General features: G+C 34.5%; 1 protein-coding gene and 1 pseudogene across 1 annotated transcript in view; one reads left to right on the plus strand and one right to left on the minus strand.

Annotated features, from left to right (window-relative positions):
• PDE7B (phosphodiesterase 7B) overlaps positions 1 to 24,684 on the minus strand; it is a 576,923-nt gene that overhangs the window by 490,271 nt on the left and 61,968 nt on the right. The gene's annotated exons all lie outside the window — the stretch shown is intronic.
• LOC109249814 (forkhead box protein K2-like) overlaps positions 1 to 24,684 on the plus strand; it is a 126,389-nt pseudogene that overhangs the window by 39,489 nt on the left and 62,216 nt on the right.

Consider the following 24,684-nt stretch of genomic DNA (forward strand, 5'->3'; position numbering starts at 1 on the left):
TAAATTTTACTAGTCCATTTAGATGTGAGGTTTAATATCAAATGGTAGGGGTGCCTGGGTAGCTCAGTTGGTTAAGCATCCTACACTATTTATCGGCTCAGGGTTGTGGGATCAAGCCACGCATCAGGGTCTATGCTGACAGCGTGGAGCCTGCTTGGGATTTTTTCCCTCTCTGCCTCTGCTTCTCCCCCGTTCACTTGCACTCTCTCTCAAAATAAATGAATAAACTTAAAAAATATATTAAATGGTATTAAATACTTCCACTTAAGATACTCATTTTTTCTTAAAATTCTTCAGTTTTAAATCATTACTGTCCTCCTAAAATAATGAATTATTTTATAACAGGAAGATCATTTCTATTTTTCAATTAGAAAAGAGCACAAAAAATTCCAACTCACTTTAATCCTATATCCACCAACAGAAAAAATAACTATTCACAGAAAAAAAGTTAGAGCCATAGAGGGAAGAGTAAAATAGCTAACAAAGTAAAACAGCTGATACTTACTCACATTTATTACTGTGTAGTTTAGACTCTCCAAGAAGCCGATAGATGCCAAGGCGGGACTGGATGGGAAAAGAGGTCTGCATAGGGAAACACATGCGAAGGCCGAGGGGGCAGAGGAGCTGGTGAGAATGAACCTCTAGACTATGTCGCAGTTTCTACATCTCCTCTTTGAAACTGAATGGATTTGTCTGAGTGTTGATAACTTTTTATTTTATTTCTCATTATGCCCTTTATTTCTGATTAACCAAAAAATAGCTAGTTTGCCATAAAAATTAGTCATACCTAACACTAGCACATGAATTTGTTTTTATAGTAATTTCAAAACCAACATTAGCACTCAGAAAATCATAGAATGAAAGCAGCTTTGAGTGCCTGGGACCCTTCAGGTCATCAGATCCAGCTTTCCACCCACAGATGGGTGTTCGACTCTTCCCAGAACAATATCTTTGTCAGGGACATAGCTTTATCACAAAGCAATCCAGTTTATTACTAGTGAACTTTAATTACTAGAAAGTTCTTCTTTTTATTTATTTTTATGTAGCCTTTAGTAATAGGTTTCTATAACGTTCCCCGTAGAGCTTCAAGAAGAGATACTAGAAGAAAGTTGCTGGAAACTCCTCCTTCTATGGCCTAGGATGATGAACCCTAGTTCATCTTACATTTCTTCTAGAATATTGTTTCCAGAATCATAAACACTTCAGTCACCCTCCTGCAGATGTGCTATAAATTTTTCAATATCCTTCCAAATATATGGCAGACAGAACTTGATTGTCAGTCAAATGAAGTGACTAATTTTGAAGACCATGAAATTATCAAGTCTCTGTATTTCTTTTAATTAATTAGATTTGGGGCATCATATGTCACAGCACTGCCTCATGTTGAACTTGTACTTAGTAAAAAACCTCTAAACTACAGAACTATAAAATTATGTCCAGATAGAACTTCAAAGATGATATTATCCCAACACCCTCTTTCTCAGATAAGGAAATAAAGAATCTAAAAGATTTGTGACAAGTCACACAGTGTAATTTGTGGCAGAGTCAAGCTTAAATTTTAAAAGTCCTAATGCAACGCTTCATTTTATTTTTTTTTAATTTTTTTCTCACACAATGTGCTACTGAGCTTGTTCTCGCTTCCCATCATCCACTTAAGTAGTCTCTTAAGCTCAATGCAAAACTTTACATTTATTCTTTTGCATGTGACATTTATGGCTTTGTGGATTCTGTGAAATCTCATCATTGGATCTTTTTTAAGATAAAGTGAAGAAAATTGGAGAGTGAGCCTAGTGAAAAGCCCTGAATCATTGTATTAAAATGGTTTTCTGCAATTTAGTTCCACTCTCCTCTTGAGGGCAGGCCCTATATACTGACTGGTCTGCCTAGGCCAGTTCTTTTGCCTTGACCATTTCTTGATCTTATAGCAAAACACCTGATCTGTTAAATAACACTTCTCGCCTGCTTATTAAACACTAACCATCCTCTCCTCACCAAAGGAGGTATATGTGCCACTTTTGAAAGGACTGCTTCTGTTAACCTCTGAATCCTTAAGTATTATCCATATCATTGGAATCTCAGCCTATATTCAAACAACCTCTCCTAGCAATGGCTGGCCATGCCATTTTACTTGTTCTTTCTACCTTCCCAGAGGGCTGAACCCCATTACCTCCAAGTAGAGCTCAGAGCTTGGCACCATTATTTCATCTGTTTATCTCTATCTGTTCGTGTCTATCTACATTTCCTCAATTATTTTTTGTATGTCTACTATATGTAAAGCACATATTAGCTGTCACCTCACTTACTCAGTTCCTTGTTTTGACTATTTAAACCTATTGTGAAAGCTGGCCATTTTCTGCCAATTAGTAGGCAAGAATACATTAAATCAAAGAAAACCAATGTTCTGAAGATAAGGGTAGAATGTATACATCCTAAATGTATAAATTATAGATCTGCATTCAATTACAAGTGTTGATTTGCAAAGTAATGGTATTAATATATTAAGCCATCATTACATGGGTCTCACTTTCTAACTCAGTAACTTTGTTTTACTTTCTGTATGTTTGTGGTTGTTGGTTGTATTTTCTTTTCCTCTTTATATTCTTGGCCCACAACCAAAAATAATATAGAGATTAAATTATCCCCCATTTTGTGATAATCATGGTCAAGAAGAAAAAAGAAAACTACTGAGACAGCATGACCTCTTGCTACAGCTCCTTTTCCTTACCTGTTTATTAAGGATTAAGAGGGGACAAAGCTTTGAAAGAAGAGCAAATCATCTAATGATTGCCATTACTTCCTGGTAGCCACAATGAACGATTGCAAGTTGTAACTTTATGAAGTTAAGCTCTTTTTTTTCTTTCACTTATCTACTCATCCATCCACCCATCCAAAAGCAAACAAGCAAAAGTATTTTTCAGAAGCCCATATGGTGGGCTCAGCAGTTTGATCTAGTTAACTTAAGGAAATCTCAGGGTGATAGAGCTTTTGCATGCTCTGAAATTTAGCATAAATCACATGAGAATGTATGAGAGTTTTATACTTGGTTTCAGAAAAGGAGGTTCCTATGAAAAGTTTGAACTACTGGAACCTGATGTAGGAATCTCAGCTCAACACACCCCGTACTTGGTTGACATCACCTGGTATACCCTGATATGCCTTTATATGCCTCGTGTGATTTCTCATCTTGACTTAGCTTATCCTCTAGATAGAAGCTTTGTTACTTCACATTAGTGCTCCTCAGGAATCATGAAAAAGTGCTTAACCAGTGTGGAGGAGGTCAAACATACCAAACACAGGAATTACAGAGGCACTTTCCATAGACTAATTCTGAAATCATGAATCCATGTAATTATTTACTCCTTGCAACAACTCAAGATAGGTTAGTATAGACAGGGCAAAGAGCTAGGCTGCCTGCATTCAAATCCAGGTTGTATAATCATGTACAAGTTTCTTAACATTGCTCTGTCTCAGTTTCTCTATCTATAAAACAAGGATATAATAATACCTAACTAGCAAGGGGATTAATAAGTGAACACATGTAGAAAACTTGAATAGCACATGATAAAAGTTATAAGTATTAGTTATTATTATAACTTAACCTCAATTTTCTAATGATAAAAATAACATAGACACACTCCATTCTGTTTAAACTCCATAGCTTGTGAATCCTGAACAGTAATACCGACATACTGTCCATGTGTCTTTGGTTTACAATTCCTTGATCTATCTGTGCCCAGACCATAATTCAATGTGACAAACTGAAGGATTTTCTCCCATTAGTGAAACTCTGCCAACAGGCCAGTGAAGGCATGAAATGACCGAAAGCTGCTGTTCCAGGAACACAATGTTTATTATTATTTGTTAACTTGTAGGCATATAAATGACTCCTCTTTCATGGTTCAAATTTCCAAGTTCAGTGCTAAATGGGAAACTGAGGCAACCATACAAGTTAGGCAGAATAGTGAGGGGCAGATGAGAGAGGTGAGATTACGGTTTTAATTAGCCTATTAATTCTTTCAATATTTTCCTTCACTTGAGCGTAGAGGCCATCCTGGAAAGGCTTAAACAAACATACTCATAATAGCAATTAAAAGAAAATATTTTAAACATGTTGAACCAAACTAAAAATCTAGAAACAAACACAATCCCACAACCACTACCTTGAACCTACAATATTATCTCATCCTTCAGGATCTCAAGTGATATATATATTTAAAGCAGAGCTCACAAGAATTACAATTGAAAAGAAAGAGCTGGCAAACAGCTGCATAGTAATACCATAGGCCAGCTTTCATAAAATTGAAAAATAACACATTCAATTAGAGCCTATAAGCTCAACCTCATATCCCTGGTTATTTCATGGCTAAATAGGAAGTTTCTCCTACGTTTTATTCCCTTCATATATCGGCCCAATCCTGCATCCCTAGATTAAAGGCAGAAAAAAAGACATGAATTTCAGTCACATTTTCTGCTCCTAAATCTAAAATTCAAAAACTCCCATTCATTCCAAGTACATGCACAGCATGTCATGAGAGAGAGTGTTTTGTTCAAGGAAACCGAAAGAAAGCATGTTGATAATAACTCATATCTACATGACACCTATGTTAGGAGGAGTTCCAAGCAAATGCACATGTGGCCAAGGTCAAAGCCACCAGCCCAACAGGAAAGCCGTGGGCCTTGTTTTCTATTCCAAGTCATCCCTCCAAGGTAGGGTTTCCTTTTATGTTTAAGTTTAGACATCACCAGAAAAGTCAAACCACAAGAGAATGAGGAAGGTTGTGATAAAATGTGGTAGACGCTTCTGTCGTCCATGCCCCACACAACCCTTTGCTGGAGAGTCTGTTTCAGCTTCTCCCAGATTTGTCTTTATTATGCGACATAATTAGAAGCTTTTACTGCTTAAAAATAAAGCGCACTTGATAAAGCTCAGCTTGATGCCTGAAGATCCAAATAAATCATTAGTATGATATAAAAAACTGCTAATGACGATTCTTTAAATCCTGAAACTTCCAAATAGAGTAGGGAGTTTGAACCCATTCTTGTATCTTTCTGATGAGAATGGACAGTAATCATCTAAGAACATTAATTTATAGAAACTATTAATTGATCACTAACTTTTGCTAGGCACTTTGAGGAATAAATCTCAAAATTCAAGATGTCCTTAAGATACAGTAGAGAGATATCATTTGCATAACCAGAATACAAATGATAGCACTATGTGAGTTTACCAAAAAGGAGTATTTTGGTTCTGTGGTGAGAGAGATCAATTATATCCCCAGCCTAGCAGGCTGATCATTATTCAACAGACTGAGATGCAGAAGAGAACTGGAAAGAAACTTTCAAGGAGGGCAGAATGACAATAAGACCATGAAGTAAAAAAATAAATAAAAACAAAAAATTTTAAAAATGACATATGACAGGAGCAGTGAGTTACACAATGTTATGTGTCAATTATATCCCTGTGGTGCTCACAAAGGCATAAAGTGTGTTGTTTTATGTTATATTTATCTTTATGTGACCAGAAACAAGCACTGTGCTGAAAAGAGAGTAAATGCTCAATAAATGTTACCTTCCATGATTATTATGAAATTTTTGGCAAGACTAGAAAAGTAGTTAGATACAGACCACCAAGGTCTGACTCTCAGATACAGGAGTTTGGGTTGTATATAATAAGAAATGGAGAGACATTGATAAGTTTTGTGATCATAACATTGCTCAAGTTAATCTAGTAAATATATTGTAAGGAGACTCGAGGTAGGACCATCCTTGAGGAAGCTAGTGAGACCCTAAACTAGACCAGTACATGTGAGCATGGACAGAGGAGAAAGGCAGGAGAGATGGGATAGCTTGGAGGACTCAGGAGCAAACCATAAGAAAGCCATAGATATATTCTCTGTCTTCATAAGACATATGTCTCTTCATAGCCATATTCTCTGTCTCTTCATAAAAACAAAGGGCTGGTTTCAGAAATAATTCTTGAGCTCAACATTAAACTGACCACTGGGATAAAGAAACAAATTCTAAAGCTTGACAATCCTTAAGATACAAATACCAGATAAATTAGACATTTGCTGGCAGAAAATTTCCAACTTAACCAAGAAAAAAATCAGGAAAACCAACTACTCTATGACTTAAACCTAAATCTAAATCTCAATCCTAAGGGAGACGTTTATTTAACAAAGTAGTTAATTAAGAGTGTTGATGAGGTAGCCAAACTGCCAGGGTTTGATCCCAGCCCCATCACTTTCTAGCTATGCAGCAAGTTACTTAATTACTGCTTGCCTCAGTTTTCTGTATTTGTAAGATACTTGTGCCTATTGTTATCTAATTAATACCAGTATCTATTTCAAAAAAGTGTTTGTTAAGAGTAATGATTGAATATACCTTAAACACATAGAACTGTGCGTGGTATATAATTAGCCGCTGATAAATGTTAGTTAATCTTAATTCCTAAGCTATTCCTATTTGAGATTTATAGGTGGCATATGAATCAATCGCAAATGCTATGCCACTTTTCCTATAACTTGCAAGGGTTGATCCACACCCCATGATGTACAACTACCCTAATAAGACTAATGAAATTTCCACTTCTCCTTACTCACCACACACCAAAGATACAAGGCTTGATAATTTTGTATACAATTTGAAATATTACTATTCCTTTCATGCATTAAGCTTACCCACATTGAATAGTTGAAGTGTAGCAGGGACTCAGTATTATAGCTTCAGATGGCTAATAACAAAATTATTAACACAAATTCTTTATGTGGGTCCAAAGATCTCAAATACTTTCAATACGTCTATGATTTGAAAAGTAACATTTTCAAATTTGTATTACAGAAACAAAATCTATAGTGGAAGTTCATTCTATATAAGAATTTATTTTTTTTTCTTTTTATTTATTTATTTCTGAAAGGGAGTAAGGACATGGAAAGAGGGGAAGAGAGAGAATCCCAAGAAGGCTCCTCACTGTCAGCACAGAGCCTGATATGGGGCTTGAACCCACGAACTGTGAATCAGACATTCAACTGACTGAGCTACCCAGGTGCGCCTCTGTATAGGAATTTAAAAGAAAATGAACCAGCTTTGTGTTATCTTCTTGGATAATGACTTAAAATAATACAAACTGTTCACATAGAGTGATACTACATAACCACTGTATAAAAATGTAAAATGTAGATAATGAGTTCATACATAGTAAAATATTAAGCTATTTATCACCACGTAATTACTATATAAAATATAAAATGCATATTAATTCAAGTATTTTATATTATCATTCTAATACACAAACTTTCCTTTGCTTGTTATGTGCCTTTTCAAGCCTTCAGTGATTGTTATTTAATGATAGACTAGTCATGCCAAACAATTCACTAGATCGAAACCCTTCCTTGGGTCAATCCAGCATCTGCTGAGTTTTTAACTACCCTGAATTATTAATTTAGTGTCATTATGGACACGCTAAATAAATTAATTCCTTTACCCACTATAGGGTTTAAGCTCAGTACATTAGAAATCCCTATTTCTTAATATTTGAAAAAAAAATAGAAAGGATGAGCTACAAATTTTAAAAATAGCATTCACAAGGCTTAAGAGTTAATTATTGCAAGCAACCACAGCTCTAATTTCTAGCAACTACTTTATCCCTTAAATATTCTGCTTTAAAGCAAAATACAGTTAAATGTATTTCACCTTGTCCCACACTGATCAGAAAGTGACAACCATGAATGCCTAAAGAAATCCACTGGAAGGAAGTCAAGATGCACTTCCCAGAAAATATACTTGCTATGTGCATAATTATTCTGAAAGTCAAACAAAAAGCCCATTCATGACTATTTTATAAAACCGCATCTGTCTAGATAAAGCAAGCCATGTTTTTATGTCAATCCATAATATTAAGAAACATGATTAAAGGATCACATCTATTATCCTCTTATTCTTCTCCTTTATCAGCAAATGAAAAGTAAACATGAAAAAAGTGAACTGACCTTTAACCAAAGGAGAAGGGAAAATACTCTACCTTGTGCTTATCAGTACTGGCAAACATACTGCCAAGCTCTAGACTCAAGAGACCTCACAATTACCTACAAACTAAGGGACGGTAACAACTTCAAATTCCTCCTGACAGAGCTTTCCAGATGCAATTTATCTTATTACTTCCAAAACAGGGTACATATGTCAGGTTTGAAGTGTTAGTTCTATCCTTCTTGTTCGATGAAGGGAATAAGCAAAAAGCACTAGAAGTCCTGACTAAGAACTCAGGCTTGCAGTTAGAATGCCCTTAAGTTCAACTCCTAGCTGACTGAATTGGGGCGGCTACTTCTCTAAACCTCAGCTCTGTTTATCTATAAAACAGATACATGTAAAGGACTTAGCATGTACCGTGGTACACTGTAAGCCTTCAATAAATAGTAGACAGTAAGAGTATGATTGCAACTGATTTTCCCCAAATATAAACAGAATAGCCTTATCGGTTGCACATAGTCAAGACTGGCAAATTCATTTAGCAGCAAAGGCACGAATGATGAGAATATTTGTATGAGTGGATAAAGGCCTTGGATTACTTGCTTTCAGTTAGTCATTAGAGACAACAGTAGAGAGGTAAGTAAGGCTAGGATTCAGTTTTTGGGAACAGAGAATAAGACCTAATGCTATTGAGCGGCCAATAATGTTTTGTAATCAAGGAAGTAAATGATCAAAATAATTCTAGCCATCCATGTGGAGGATGACATAGATGAAGGACTTGAAGCCTAGAGCTCAGTCAGAAATCAATTGTAATAATTCAAACAAGAGAAGCTTAGGACCTGAACTAAGGCAATGTAAGGAATTTAGTAAAAAGTAAGGCATGCAACTCCAACACTCAAGTTGTTATTAGATTCTAGATTCTTAGCCTCAAGCCTGTGAAGATGCTTGGTCTGTGTTATATGGAGAAGGGAAAAAAACATTGCTCATAGTGAAGTTCATTTCAGCTAGAGTGATCCTAAAAAAAATTCCCCAATATTAACTATACAATTAATTTAAGACCAGTACTCACTTATTATTTTTTAATAATATGAATAAATATAGTTATAGTTATATATTCTGTAAAATGAGAATACTAATGGAAACTATTTTATCATGTTATTGTAAGGATTAAATAAATTAATATACATAGAATGTCAATGCATGACACATACTAAGTGGTTTTAGTTAGCAATAGTAATATAGCATTGTTGTCCAGAATATTATGAACCAGATAAGCCCATATCTAAAGAGGGAAAAAAACCAGCAAGTTTTCATGGATTTTTTTCTTAGCACTGCACTCAAATCTTTATTGTCTTTTATGTGATATATATAATTCTTAGGAGGTTTTAAAAATACCTTATACCTGAGTGAAATTAAAGGACAAAAAATGCTAAACATGAAAACTAATGGACACTGAGGAACAAGATAGGAAAGCTAAAAAGCTAATGCCCTAAGAAAACAAAGCTGATGAGTATAAGTCTAGTTGTTTAGCATATTAATTCATTTAATCCTCAATTGTTTATTGTCAAATTTATCACAGAGGAGGTACTGAGCAGCAAATCAGACACAGCAAAATATCTGAATTTGGGAGATAAAAGACAAACTAGAGAAATTCTTCTAGAACCCAGACCACAAGGGTAAAAAGATAAATATATATATATATATATATATATATATATATATATATATATATATAATATATTCATATCTATCTATATATTTATATATGTTCATGTATATATATGAGGCCAGATATAAGAAAACAATGTATAATAGGAATTCTAGAATGAAAGCAAGGTAAGAATCAATCAATATTCAAAGAAATAATAGGGAAAATATTTCCTGATGTAACAAAGGACTTAGTCTAAAAAATGGGAGCACACATTGTATTTTAGATGGATTTAGTGAAAACAGAACCACCCCTATATGAATACAGACATAACCAATATCTTCCAGAAGCTGAAGTTTTAGTGGTATGCGTGGCCTGAGCTACCAACAAGTAGGCAAGAGAGCACTGAGCCAGTAATTATTTGTGCTACACTCTTGATATGTTCAAACCACCTCAAGTTCATCCTAGAACAAGTCGGAATAATAAAATATGTGTGTGTGCATGTTTTTTAAAAAATATTTTTAAAGAAAACCACAGATCAATATCTTATGAATGCAGTTGCAAATATTCATAATAGAATATTACCAAATTGAATGGAACATTATATAAAAAGGTAATTCGCCATGACTTAACAGTTTATTGCAGGATTTCAAGATTGAATAACATTTAAAAAATCAATACATGTAATTCAACACATAAGCAGAATAAAGAAGAAAAATCATATGATCATCTCAATCGGTACAAAGCCTAACATTCTTTCATGATAAAAACTCTTGGCAAACTAGGAAGAAACTAGAAACTTCCTCAGCCTGATAAAGGGTATTTATAAAACTCCTACAGCTAACATCATACTCAAGGTTGAATTATTAAATGCTCCTCCCACCCTAGTGCATAATTGAGAACAGGAAATGATGTCTGCTTTCACCATTTTTATTCAATGTTGTACTAGAGAGCCAAGCCAGATCAATAACAAAAGAAAAAGAAATAAAAAGAATGTCTATTGTAAAGAGAGAAGCAAAACTAAAATGACTTTGTTCACAAATGACATGAAAATGAACACAGAAAATCCTAAGAAGTCTACAAAAACCTACTAGAATTAGTAAGTGAATTTATTAAGGCAGCAGGATATAAAGTCAATATATAATAGTTATTTTTATTCCTATTTACCAACTACAAAATACAAATTTTCAAATACCATTTATAATAACATCAAAAAACATGAAATTCTTAGAGATGAATTTAATAAAACATGTGCCAGACCTATATAAGTAAAATTATAAAAATTGCTGCATAAATTAATGAAGAATTAACTAAATGGAGACATAAATATACAAATCTATGTTTATAGACTGAAAGACTCGGTGTTGTTAACAAGCTAATTCTTTCCTGAAAGAATTTTCCTGAACTATATATATATATATATATATATAGTTCAGTGTAATCCCAATAAATCTCATAGAGGTTTGTGATGAAAATAAGCTAGTTCTGAGTTTTAAAGAGAAATGCTGAAGGCTTTTAAATTAGCCTAAACTAATTTTTTTAAGAATGCATTTTAAGCACTTTCTGATTTCAAGAATTATTACAAAACTACAGTGATCAAAACAGTGCAGTATTGACTTAAAGAAAGACACATAGATTAGCAGAATGGAATATGGCCCATAAGTAGGCCAATACATACATTGTCAGTTGATTTTTAACAAAAGTCCCAAAGTAATTCAATAGAGAAAGAACATTCATTTCAACAAATGGTGCTAGAACAATTGGATATTCATATGAGAAAGAATAAAACCTCAACTCTTTTCACACCACAAATAACAATCTATTCGAAATGGATTACAGAACTGACGGCAAGTGCTAAAACTACAAAATTTACAGAAGAAAGTAAAGGAGAAAAGTTTCACAATCTTTACTAGACAGAACACAAAAAAGAAAAAAATTACAAATTATATTTCTTCATTTATAAATAGTCAGCTTTTCCAAAAACACTGTTAAAGTAAAAAGGCAAACCACACACTGGGAGAAAATACATTGCATATGTCTGACAAAGAACGTGCATCCAAAATATGCGAAAAAATCTTACACTGAGAAGCCTTAATAATAAGAGCACACACCATCCAAACAGGTACTTCTTTAAAGAAGACATATGAATAGCCAGAAGGCAAATGAAATATGTTTAACATCATCAGTCTTTAGGGAAATGTAAATTAAAATTACAATGACACGTCACTACATGTACACATTGGAATGACTAAAATTAAAAAGACTGACAATACCAAGTGTTGGTGAGGATGTAGAACAACTGAAACACTCATATTTTTTTTGGTTGAGAGAGCAAATGGTGCTATCACTTTGGATGTCAATTTGGCAATTTCTTAGAGTGAGCTCGGAGTCCCTTTCCCAAAAATCTATGGAGTCCCTTTCCCAAATTCCTCCCCCAGTGCTAACTCCCATGCGTACCCCACCACCCACCCCACTTTCTGGTTCCCCAAAGCTCTCCTCTCCTCCAGTTAAAAAGCTGGCGTTTTGTTTACCCTCCTCTGCTACTCACTCCCTGTGACTGCACCATTGGGTGAAGTGGTGAGAGGACACAGATATAAAAATAGCACTAAGTGTTTTTCCTGCCTTCTTGGGACCTTACATCCTCTAGTCAAGGAAGAAACTTCCCTTCCCTCAGAGTCTGAAGCACCTGTGAACCTTCACTGCCACCCTTCTCATTTGCAGAAGGGCACTTTTCTTTCACCTAGAGTCTGAATGAGGAAAATTCTGGAGCTCTAGCAAGTGCACTCCAATGTGTATTTAAAGATTTTGGCTACCTTGAATCTAAGCCAGAAGATTCAAGGAAAAAATGGTGAACTTACCACCAATTTAGTGGTACTTCAAATTCTCATCTCCTTTCCCGCCACATCTGCTACTATTTATTTTTTAGAGTCTTCAAATATCTGCTTTATGCATTCTGTCCAGGATTTATATGTACATCCAGTGGGAGATACAGAGTAGAATGTATTCCAAATGACTCTCTCCATATTAACCCTCATCTCTGCACTTACAAAATACGGCAACAAAGAACTGTGCTTCTATTAAATATTTTAATGCTGTTAAATGATTCTAATTTTTCATCTTAGGCAACAGAAACAATATGAATATTCAACAAGTACAACCATTTACAACAGCAATTAAACTGTCCCCAAACAAAACTCTGTAGCCAACAAATATTTAACAAAAAATTACAAGTAGATTACTGGGGGGGAAGTTCACAGAATTTTTTAACTGTCAAAATTTGCTTTAATTGTCAAAACACAGTAAGCCACTTTGTTATATAATCAGTAACAATTATTTTCACAGTAAGATTTGTTCATCCAGTAAACTCTTAAACTGGTGTATAAAATATGTAGTGTTTAAGGTCACTGCTTTGTCAATAAATGGCTCAAGATGTCTTCTTCTCATATCACGGTAAATGTTATTTTGAATTCTAGAGCAAGATTTGAGAAAGAAGTGGAAGAAATTTGAGAAAGAACCTACTCAAATACATCTTCCAACTCAGGTGCCATGCAAGACCAAAATTTTCTCAATGGAGAGTCATTTCTTTTCTTTTTTTTTAATATGAAATTTATTGAATCGACTGATGAATGTATAAAGAAATTGTGGTTTATATACACAATGGAATACTACTTGGCAATGAGAAAGAATGAAATATGGCCTTTTGTAGCAACGTGGATGGAACTGGAGACTGTTATGCTAAGTGAAATAAGTCATACAGAGAAAGACAGATACCATATGTTTTCACTCTTATGTGGATCCTGAGAAACTTAACAGAAGACCATGGAGGAGGGGAAGGAAAAAAAAAGTTAGAGAGGGAGGGAGCCAAACTATAAGAGACATTTCTTTTGACTTACATCTCATCTCTTCTTGGTTGATAATGCAAAATCCAAGGAGCCAAGGTGCTGAACACATAGTAGTTCATCGCCCAGACCCCCACTTTGGGATAAGGCATTCATCCCACCCAAATGCTGAGCACAAGCACTGCCTTGCCCACGTGCGGCAGCCCACCTTGATCTAAGGACCAGTCAAAGGGCTGGGGGCAGAGGCAGGAAAGGGTTACAAAGACCCATCTCAATTCAAGAAATTCTGTAGAGCCACCTGGGCTCCTGTTCTGTCCTTGGGATGGCTGAGACTTTGTTAGTGCATTGTAGTTACTCTCTTGCTGCTCAAACTTGCTTCCAGTGCTGCTGCTTATTCTCCACTTACCCTCCTACAAATAACCTGCTCACATAGACTGTTTTGCAGAACTGGCCTAAGACAATTGAGCAAGAAAGAGGGAAAGGAAAACAATATCCTTTGTAAATTAGTTTCTCACATCACTTTCTGGCTTTACAGAAGGAAATCAGGGCAACCCAAAGTACTAAATCACTAAGAGGAGGCAGAGTGTGGGTGGAAATGCAAATCTTTGACTCAGTAATTTAATCCAAGATGATGGATCTGAAACAGTTACCAGAAAACCACATGAACATTTATTTTCAAGGCTGTTTGTTACATCATTGTAAAAGACATGAGAATAATATAAATGTCCAAGAATGGGGCATTTATTAAATAAATCATGGAAACCTCATATGATGGCTATTCGATTAAAGATCACATTACATACTGCTAAGAGAAAAAAGTTAACTAACATATATGCTCTCACTTGCATTAAAAATGCCTTTTTAAGGTAATGATTTGCCATCTGGTGAGAATATGCATTATTTTTATTTTCTTTGTATTTTTCTGAATTTATTAATTTGTACAACAACTGCATCATAATCAGAAAAATCATTTTATAAAAAAATGTTTAAACAGATATATACCTTCACAAAATTTCTTAAGTCATAACAATTACTAAAATGAAAGGCAAAAACTATACTTTCTAAAAGTTCATTATGTTTTTTTAAATGAACTTGTAGAATATTCCAATGATTGGAATTCATATTTACACATATTAAGAGAAGACTCCTCGGTTTATGGGGCTCAATAGAAACTAGCTCTATTTTGAAACTGAATCCTCAAAAATATAGTGTATGTATTTTTGGGTTCACAAGAATTTCTTTGGTGGCTAGAGCAGTTGGACACTCATGATTTTAAAATATAGGAGGATAAATATACCAAATAATCCATGACAAGAATACATTAGGAATATGTAAAGATGGTGGCCAGGGACTAATTCCCCATAAGATTATTTTTATATGATTGAATATGAAAATATAAATAAATATCCATTTAAGAGTTGTACACAGTTGTGAAAATAAAGTATCAATAAAGATTACAGAATCAATAAATCAATAAATACTGCAGAAATGGACATATTTTGTGAGGACGCAGTACTAATGACAAAATATATGTAAACAATGAAAAGCACATATTATATAAGGTTTATGACAATGACCATTACTTAATAGACTTGAAATTACAAGACCATATTATAGTATAATATATACACCTACAATTTGCAGGATATTCTCTGACACAGCAAAAGTCAGTTTTGTTTGAAGTTTAGTAAAAGGTTGAAAGACCAACAAAAGCAATAGTGAATTTTTTAACCAAATAATATCATGTATCCTCATATACATCTGGCTTTTTCTTGTTTTTACTAAGGAAATAAATTGCCACACCAAAATGGAAAAAAAAAAGATAGCTGTGAAGAATGTGAGCAGCACCATACGGCCAGATTGAGAAGGTACAAGACACAGTCATTGCGAGAAAAGATTGGTCCTAATTTCACGGAGACCCACAGAAGCTGTAAAGCAGTTAAGATGCAACATCACTACTTACATTAACACTAGCCAAACTGATGTGAGATCTCAATGATCATGGAAGTAGCCATGGGTCACACATAGGAGTGATTCAGAAAAATAGATTGATGGTGGTTGGGCAGGGTCCAAGGAGACAATGAGACAATAACAGAAAATGTGATTTTGCTGTATCTCGGGGAGTGGCAATGCATTTGTATTATTTTTTAATTCATTTAGCTAGAAAAATTTGGCTCATGGCTGAAAAATAATATTTAGTTAGGAAAAGGATTATGTCTTATCCTGTTTTATATGAAAATAATTTTGTTGAGCACCATAGAGTATCAGCAGATTAGAGCCACTTTTACATCCATGATGATTTCAAGAAGTTAATAAATCCAAGTTAATGATAAAAATTGCTTTTCATTACTAAAAGTGTGCTAACAAGTGTGTAACTATTTCTAGGTTGCTGGTAACTTTCAGGTCCCTTGATTTGCCTTCTTTAAGGTGCTTTTCCTTTTTTTCTCTAATGGTTACAAATATATAAATGTCCAGGAATACATGCCATAACAGGAAAGAACAAAATAAATATGAAAAGGAAACAGAGAATGTCAATAAGGATTGACTTTTAGACTGGGAGAAAGGAAGGTTTTACATATATATATATATATATATATATATAAAATATATATTACATATATATGTAATATATATATGTTATATATATTAGTATGTATGTAATATATATATGTTATATATATTAATATGTGTATATCTAAGCCTCAGTTCCAGAATTTGCTCTAGAACCCTAGAATGCAGTAAAACTAAGGTTCTACTGAATAGAGCCTTTATGAGAGATCCATCTAGTGAAAACCTCATTAAAAAAAAGAAAACTACTTTATTTTCAGTGTGTTTTCTGTCATATTTTCTACTCATTAAAAATTAGCAAACGAAAAATATTTCAAAAATAGCTTCTCAATGAGTCTGAAGTAAATAGGAATGCTAAGAGCTGAGAGTATATTCTGACCTGTGAATGACGTGATCCTTTAGTTAGGAATCATCCAGAAAGTGGCAGGTATTCCTCTACATGGTAATCTCCATTTACAATGAAATAAAATATGGTCAAAGGGATGGTTTAACGATCAGACGTTCACCAAGCCCTTCTTTACATGGAAGTATAGTCAACTTTTCTGTGACACCACACTGGACAGATTCTCTAAAATGTATGCACTGCACAGCACAGTGACCTTAAAATAGCAGCTCAAAGCAGCTGACCAGATTAATTCACTGGTAACCAGCCCCGAAGCTGCCTGGGGTTCTGGATTTACAAGGTAAGTATAAACATGAAAATGTTTGTGAAAATATTTCAGCCTAGAGATAATTTTAAGGGAATTTTTCAAAAAAAAATACTTTTGAAGTTCTGGGAGAGAATAGAGTGAAGAGCTTAAGTAACATTTAGTTGAGACTTTTAGTCCATTAGTAACATCAACATTTTTTTAAAAGAAAAATTAAAAGAAAAAAAATTTTTCCAGCTTTTATTGAGGTATGGTAGGAATAAGAATTGTACATATTCAAATATGCAATGTGATTTTTTTAAGTGGTACAAGATGATTATTTAATATACATTGTGAAATGATTACTATAATCAAGTTAAGTAACATATGCATTACTGTATAATTACCTTCTGTGTGTGATCGTGGTAAGAACACTTAAGTTCAACTCTCTTAGTAGATTTCAAATATACAGCATAGTATTAACTATAATCATCTTACTGTACATTAGATCCCAAGCGCTTCATCTGATACCTGAAAATTTGTACTCCTTGATCAACATTCTCCCCCATTTCATCTACCCCACCCCCAGCCCCTGACAACCACCAGTCTACTCTCTGGTTCTATAACTTAAGACTTTTTCAGCTACATATATTCCACGTGTAAGTGAGATCACATAGTATCTGACTTCCTGTGTCTGGTTTACTTTACTTAGCATACTGTCCTCCAAGTTTATCCACACTATTGAAAATGGCAAAATTTCCTTCCTTATTATGGCTAAATAATTCCATTGTGTATATGTTCTACATTTTCTTTATCCATTCATCCATCAACTGACACTTAAGTTATTTCTACGCCTTGGCTATTGTGAATAATGCTGCAATGAATGTAGGAATGCAAATATCTTTTTGAGGTATTGATTTCATTTCCTTTGGATATATATATATCCAGAAATCAGATCGCTGGGTCATATGGTAGTTCTATTTTTTTTTTTTTTAGTAGTTCCGTTTTAAATTTTTTGAGGCAACTCTATAGAGTTTTCCATAGGGGTGGGACCAATTTATATTCCCTTTTTTACATTCCCCAAGTTTTCCCTTTTCTCTGCATCCTCACCAGCACTCTATCTTTATGACAAATCTCTAATAGCCATCCTAACAGGTATGATGTGATATATCATTGCACATTTCCCTGATGATTAGTGATGTTGAGCACTCCTTCATATACCTGTTGACTATTTGTATATCTTCTTTGGAAAAATGTCCATGCATGTCCTTTGCCCATTTTTTAAATCAAGTTACCTGTGGGTTTTTTGGTTATTCAGTCGGATACGTTCCTTATATGTTTTTTATACTAACCTCTTTTCAGATATATGGTTTGCAAATATTTTCTTCCCTTCTGTAGGGTGCCTTTTCATTTTGTTGATGATTTCCTTTTCTGTACAGAAATTTTTAGTTTGATAGTCTCACTTGTTTATTCTTGCTTTAGTTGCCCGTGCTTTTGATGAAATAGTGAAAAATATCATTTACAAGACTGATGTCAAAGAGATTACCCACTATGTTTGCTTCTAGGAGTTTTATGGTCTCAGTTCTTACATTTAATCGTTTAATCAATTTTGAGTTAATTTTTGTATATGGTGTAAAAGTCAAAATTCATTCTTTTGCATGTGGATTTCAAGTTTTCCCAATACTTTCCCTTTCCCATTGTCTATTCTTTGCACCCTTGTCAAGGATTAGTTTACCATATATGTGTGGATTTCTTTCTGGGCTCACAATTCTCTTCAATTGGTCTACATGCCTCTTTTTATGCTGATACCACATGATTTTGATTACTATAGCTTTGGAATAGAGTTTGAAATCAGGAAGTGTGATGACTCCAGCTTTTATATTTCTTTGTTCTCCTTCTTATCCTTCTTTGGTTATTTTGGGCTTTTTGTGGTTCCTCATTTTCTTTCACTGATGTCTTACAGTTGTCAAAGAATGGTTTTTAAAATTATTTCACTCTATCATTATCACCAAGGTCATTGGAAGTAGATTTCTACTTACAATAAACATATTCAATCTTTGCTTAATTATTCATCACAGATGTTGTACTTGTAACATTTCCTGTCATACTTAACTGATTTTTTAAAAAAGCAACTCTAGATTTGTTATATCATGGTAGTTAGATCCTTGCCACTTCTATCTATAGAACAAATGTACCAAACCAGCACATAAACTTCTTTCAATTCACCACTTGCTTCCCTAGTATGAGAATCATTCTGGACAATGCCTTAGCCCCACTGCCTGTCCTCTAGGGTAAAAAAAATATCAGAAACTTTGCTACCTAGTGATGGATTAGGATGAATACGTGAAACATACTGCCATGGCATATAGCTGTTTATTTTGCAAAGATTGTATATTACATAAATATTGTATAAAACATTAAGTCTTAAAATATATTTCATCTTTATGTTAAGGCGAAACATAAGCAATCATTTGGTTCATTAACATTAATAATTAATAGTGTATTAGAATAGTGGTATGCTGTGGACTACCTAGATTTTTTTTACTATCTCATGAACATAATTTCTGCTTCTCATTGGCTCTGCCTCTGTTCGTGTCATTCCAGCTCCTTGATGTCACAGAGATTTTCACAAAAGGCAAATGAAATTACAATTACAACAATCCTCACTCCCATTCAACTATCTGGTAATTGTGTTCTTCCACAGGAAACTAAATTTCGGTAAACATAAAGTAAGGAAGGCCCTGATTATAGTAATAGTCATTGTTTTTTTAAGAATTTATTAAGTGCCAGGATTTCTAGATCCTTTCTGTACAGTTTCTCATTTCATCTTTATGATACCCTTTAAATACAGGTTCCATTTATATCCCATTTCACAGATGAGGAAACTGAGGCATACAAATTTATCTTGCTCAAGGTCATTCAAGAAGTAAGTATAACATTTGGAGTAATATTCAAGTAATTTGGTTCTTGTATTCAAGTGATTTTGTTCCTATATACTTAAGTACTTCACTATATATGTTAGGGTATCTGGCAGCTTACAAATGCTGGGAGTATCTTCAAGATATCAGTTTTGCTATATCTTCAATTGGCTATTTTGTATAGTCCTACCCCATTCACATTGCTATAGAGATGAAAAACAGCTCTTTTGAGGGAAATGGGCAGTGTGTATAGACTGAAATCCTTCAAAGGTTGAATAAGTCTTGTAAAAACACTGAACAAAATTTCAGTGTGAGATAATGATGTGGAAAACAAAGGCAAGCTGAGGGCAAAGCACAAGCTAGCACCCCTCTCTCCCCAGGTGGAGTAAGTGTGCCATTCCTCAGGTACTCCTGGCTGCCCAAGAACAAAGAAAAGGGAAAAACAAATGGTTAACTGATAAAGATCACAGTCATAGAGGACATGAGTCTCATTCAGTTACAACTGTCTTAAATATTTACATGGAAAAACCAATTTTATCAGTAGCCAAACTTCCAGAAACCTATATATTCAATTTCCTGGAACCCTGACACCAGCCTCCATAGTGTAGAAAGTCTTTTATAATCAGTCACTCTTCACAACCCCAGTGCAGCTCTTTCCACCCACAAGCACTGTCCCCATGCTTTAATAAAACCAACTTTTTACACTGAAGATATCTCATCTCAAGAATTCTTTCTTGGCCGTGGGCTCCAACCCCAACACTTCAAACCACATCAGATAATACTTATATATCTTGTTATATTTTATGTATCTTGCTTGCAAATAAGGAGACATTAATCTTTTTTGTATTTTTTTTATATGTAAAATATTATGTGGTCAGAAACTTACAAAAAATTTAAGGAAAACAAATACCATCATCCTTCAACTCAGAGATAATCCCAGAGAGAATCACAGATTCTCTGATTCCATATATTATTTTACATAAATCTCAGATGTAGAAAGATACGTGTTACTTACAGATCACAAAAACGTACTGGTAAATACATTTTTAAAAGTTCACTCTGATATAAAATGGTAAATGCCCTAATATACTGAGGAAACATTTTTAATCAGTAATGTTAGGTAAAATGATGTATGATTCAAGATTAGTGAAATTTTGCAGTAGAAAGATTATTTTAAATTGGTGAAAGTGTAAATTTGTACAATAATGTCATTTATATGAGTTCCTCCTATAAAAATTACTAGAGATGCATGCAAAGATACATGCACTAAGATGCTCATTTCAGTATTATTTTAAACAATAACAAAGATTCAAAAACATCGTAAGTATCTCAAATGTCTAACCAGAGAGGAATGGTTAAATAAAATCTAGTAGATATATATAGTGGAATATAATGTGGCCATTATCATTTATTTTATTTTTCATGTCTGAGGACATGATAAGATCTTCACAAAACAAATTCTGAACCAGGATTCTTAAAATGTGTGCTTTTCCATAGACTCCCTGGTCCCTCAGCAAATAGATCCTTGAGGGTCCCATGCAGGTTTTTATGCATGTATCAATTAACAGGGAGGACAGACATCATAAGGGTGCCTCAGATACACATTTTCTCATCTACCACTCCTAAGAGTCATAATTGAAGTAAGCAAGTGTTTTTGTTTTTTTTTTAAGAGACAGAGAGAGACAGAACACAAGTGGGGGAGGGGCAGAGAGAGAATGAGACACAGAATCCGAAGCAGGCTCCAGGCTCTGAGCTGTCAGCACAGAGCCCAACGCGGGGCTCGAACTCACAAACTGTGAGATCATGACCTGAGCCGAAGTCAGACACTGAACCGACTGAGCCACCCAAGTGCCCCTAAGTAAGCAAGTGTTTTTAATGAATATATAGAACTTATAGGAATTTAGTTGACTCGAAAGGAATACAATACACTATATAAAAACCAATTCAAAATCAATTATATCATTAAAACTTGTTGACAGAAAATACAGAACTTTTATGCCTACAATGCTACAGTGTTCAAATAATAGGTCTTTAATATAACTTTTAAAGTTACAAATATACCATTTATTAAAATCTGCTATAGAAGAGATACACATAAAGCAATTTGTACACACACACACACACACACACACAGCCATCCTGTAAAATTACTAAGTAAAAGTTTCATACTGTTCTCAGTACTTGCTAGTGTTGGTCATTATTGGACATATTTACACACAGCACTGCTATTTTGAGATCAATCCTTTCTAATAATGGCAGTTTTGATGGAAGTCTCTTTAAATACTCTAAGTTATTTTAACAATATTTATTCTTCCAATCCATGAGCATGGAATGTTTTTCCATTTCTTTGTATCTTCTTCAATTTCCTTCATAAGCTTTCTATAGTTTTTAGCATACAGATCTTTTACATCTTTGGTTAGGTTCATTCCTAGGTATTTTATGATTCTTATCGCAATTGTGAATGGGATCAGTTTCTGTATTTCTCTTTCTGTTGCTACATTATTGGTGTATAAAAATGCAACCAAATTCTGTATATTAATTTTGTATCCTGTGACTTTGCTGAATTCATGTATCAGTTCTAGAAGACTATTGTTAAAATGCCAATACTACCCAAAGCAATCTACACATTAAATGCAATCCAGATCAAAATTGCACCAGCATTCTTCTCAAAGCTAGAACAAGCAATCCTAAAATTTGTATGTAACCACAAAAGACCCCAAATAGCCAAAGTAATATTGAAGAAGAAAACCAAAACGGGATGCATCACAACCCCAGTCTTTAGCCTCTACTACAAAGCTGTAATCATCAAAACAGTATGGTATTGGCACAAAAACAGACACATAGACCAATGGAATAGAATAGAAACCCCAGAATTAGACCCACAAAAGTATGACCAACTAATCTTTGACAAAGAAGGAAAGAATATCCAATGCAAAAAAAAGATAGTCTCTTTAACGAATAGTGCTGGGAGAACTGGACAGCAACATGCAAAACAATGAAACTAGACCACTTTCTTATACCATTCACAAAAATAAACTCAAAATGGATGAAGGATCTGAATGTGAGACAGGAAACCATCAAAACCCTAGGAGAAAGCAGGAAAAAACCTCTCTGACCTCAGCCGCAGCAATTTCTTACTTGACACATCTCCAAAGGCAAGGGAATTAAAAGTAAAAATGAACTATTGGGACCTCATGAAGATAAAAAGCTTCTGCACTGCAAAGGAAACAATCAACAAAACTAAAAAGCAACCGACAGAATGGGAAAAGATATTTGCAAATGACATATCAGATAAAGGGCTAGTATCCAAAATCTATAAAGAACTCACCAAACTCCACACCTGAAAAACAAACAATCCAGTGAAGAAATGGGCAGACATCATGAATAGACACTTCTCTAAAGAAGACATCCAGATGGCCAACAGGCACATGAAAAGATGCTCAACGTCACTCCTATCAGGGAAATACAAATCAAAACCACACTGAGATATCACCTCACGCCAGTCAGAGTGGCTAAAATCAACAAATCAGGAGACTATAGATGCTGGCGAGGATGTGGAGAAACGGGAACCCTCTTGCACTGTTGGTGGAACTGCAAACTGGTGCAGCCTCTCTGGAAAACAGTGTGGAGGCTCCTCAAAAAATTAAAAATAGATCTACCCTATGACCCAGCAATAGCACTGCTAGGAATTTACCCAAGGGATACAGAAGTGCTGATGCATAGGGGCACTTGTACCCCAATGTTTATAGCAGCACTTTCAACAATAGCCAAGTTATGGAAAGAGCTTAAATGTCCATCAACTGATGAATGGGTAAAGAAGATGTGGTTTATATATAGAATGAAATACTAGTTGTCAATGCGAAAGAATGAAATCTGGCCATTTGTAGCTACGTGGATGAACTGGAGAGTGTTGTGCTAAGTGAAATAAGTGAGGCAGAGAAAGACAGATACTGTATGTTTTTTTTCACTCATATGTGGATCTTGAGAAACTTAACAGAAGACCAAGGGAGAGGGGAAGGGGGGAAAAAGGTTATGGGGGGGAAGGCAAAACATAAGAGACTCTTAAATACTGAGAACAAACATAGGGTTGATGGGGGGCGGGGGGGAAAGTGGGTGATGGGCGTTAAGGAGGGCACCTGTTGGGATGAGCACTGGGTGTTGTATGGAAACTAATTTGACAATAAATTATATTTAATATAAAAAAATAAAATAAAAAATAAAAATAAATAAATAACTAAATACTCTAAGTTAAATGGTACAACATCCCTGGTTTGGAGCATGTACCAGAGAGAACCATTATGAACAGGAGGCAGCCTGGTCACATAGAAAGTGCTTTGGAGAAGGAATAAAGGAGGAGAAGCTGGACTAGGAGTGGAGATGGGCATTCCATCTCTTAAGTAGGCTGTTGGAACCTGCTGGGTGTCCATTTCCTCATCTGGCGTATGGTGGTTACTGATAACTATTGACCCTAGGTGACATGATGGTGGTGATGACCAAATGTAACAATGATGTGAAAGCATTTTGTTCAACCACACCTACCAGGTGTTATTAATCACTGAGCTAGGGTAGAAGCCTACTCAGAATCTCAGTTTCTTCATCAATACACTGCAGAGATGGAACAAATTAAAGGTTTTTCAAAAATTATTTTTGGAAAGAACTCGTTTTTCAAATCTCAAACAGAACTTTGAAATAGAACCTATGGAACACTGGTCAAAAATCTGCAAAATCTGTCATTGAAATTTGGATTTTTCAATAAAACTCAATAACTCTTCATTACCTGCATGCTTGCCCCCCCACTCAATAGTCTCTCATTGCTTCAAATAATAACAATAAAATTACCCGCTGCTGTTTTTCTTCAAAAAAATATATTATGGCTAATTAAGCTTTTAATTAATTTTCTTATTTTATACTCAAAAGCAGAAAATATTTAGTGGATCCTCAAGGCATATAATAAACAAAATGATTCTTAGTTTTATTTTTAACCAGTATTCATAAGTTTATTGAATATCTGCATTAAAATCGTAAATGTTTTACATACCTTTGGTTGATTAATGACTTTCATGCTAAGAGGAGGGCCTTCATCAAAGTCATGTTACAAATGAAAAGTATAATGAGAAACA

The sequence above is a fragment of the Panthera pardus genome, unplaced genomic scaffold (assembly GCF_024362965.1).
Source record: "Panthera pardus isolate Hobbes unplaced genomic scaffold, ASM2436296v1 HiC_scaffold_17, whole genome shotgun sequence".
Taxonomy (NCBI): Eukaryota; Metazoa; Chordata; class Mammalia; order Carnivora; family Felidae; genus Panthera; species Panthera pardus.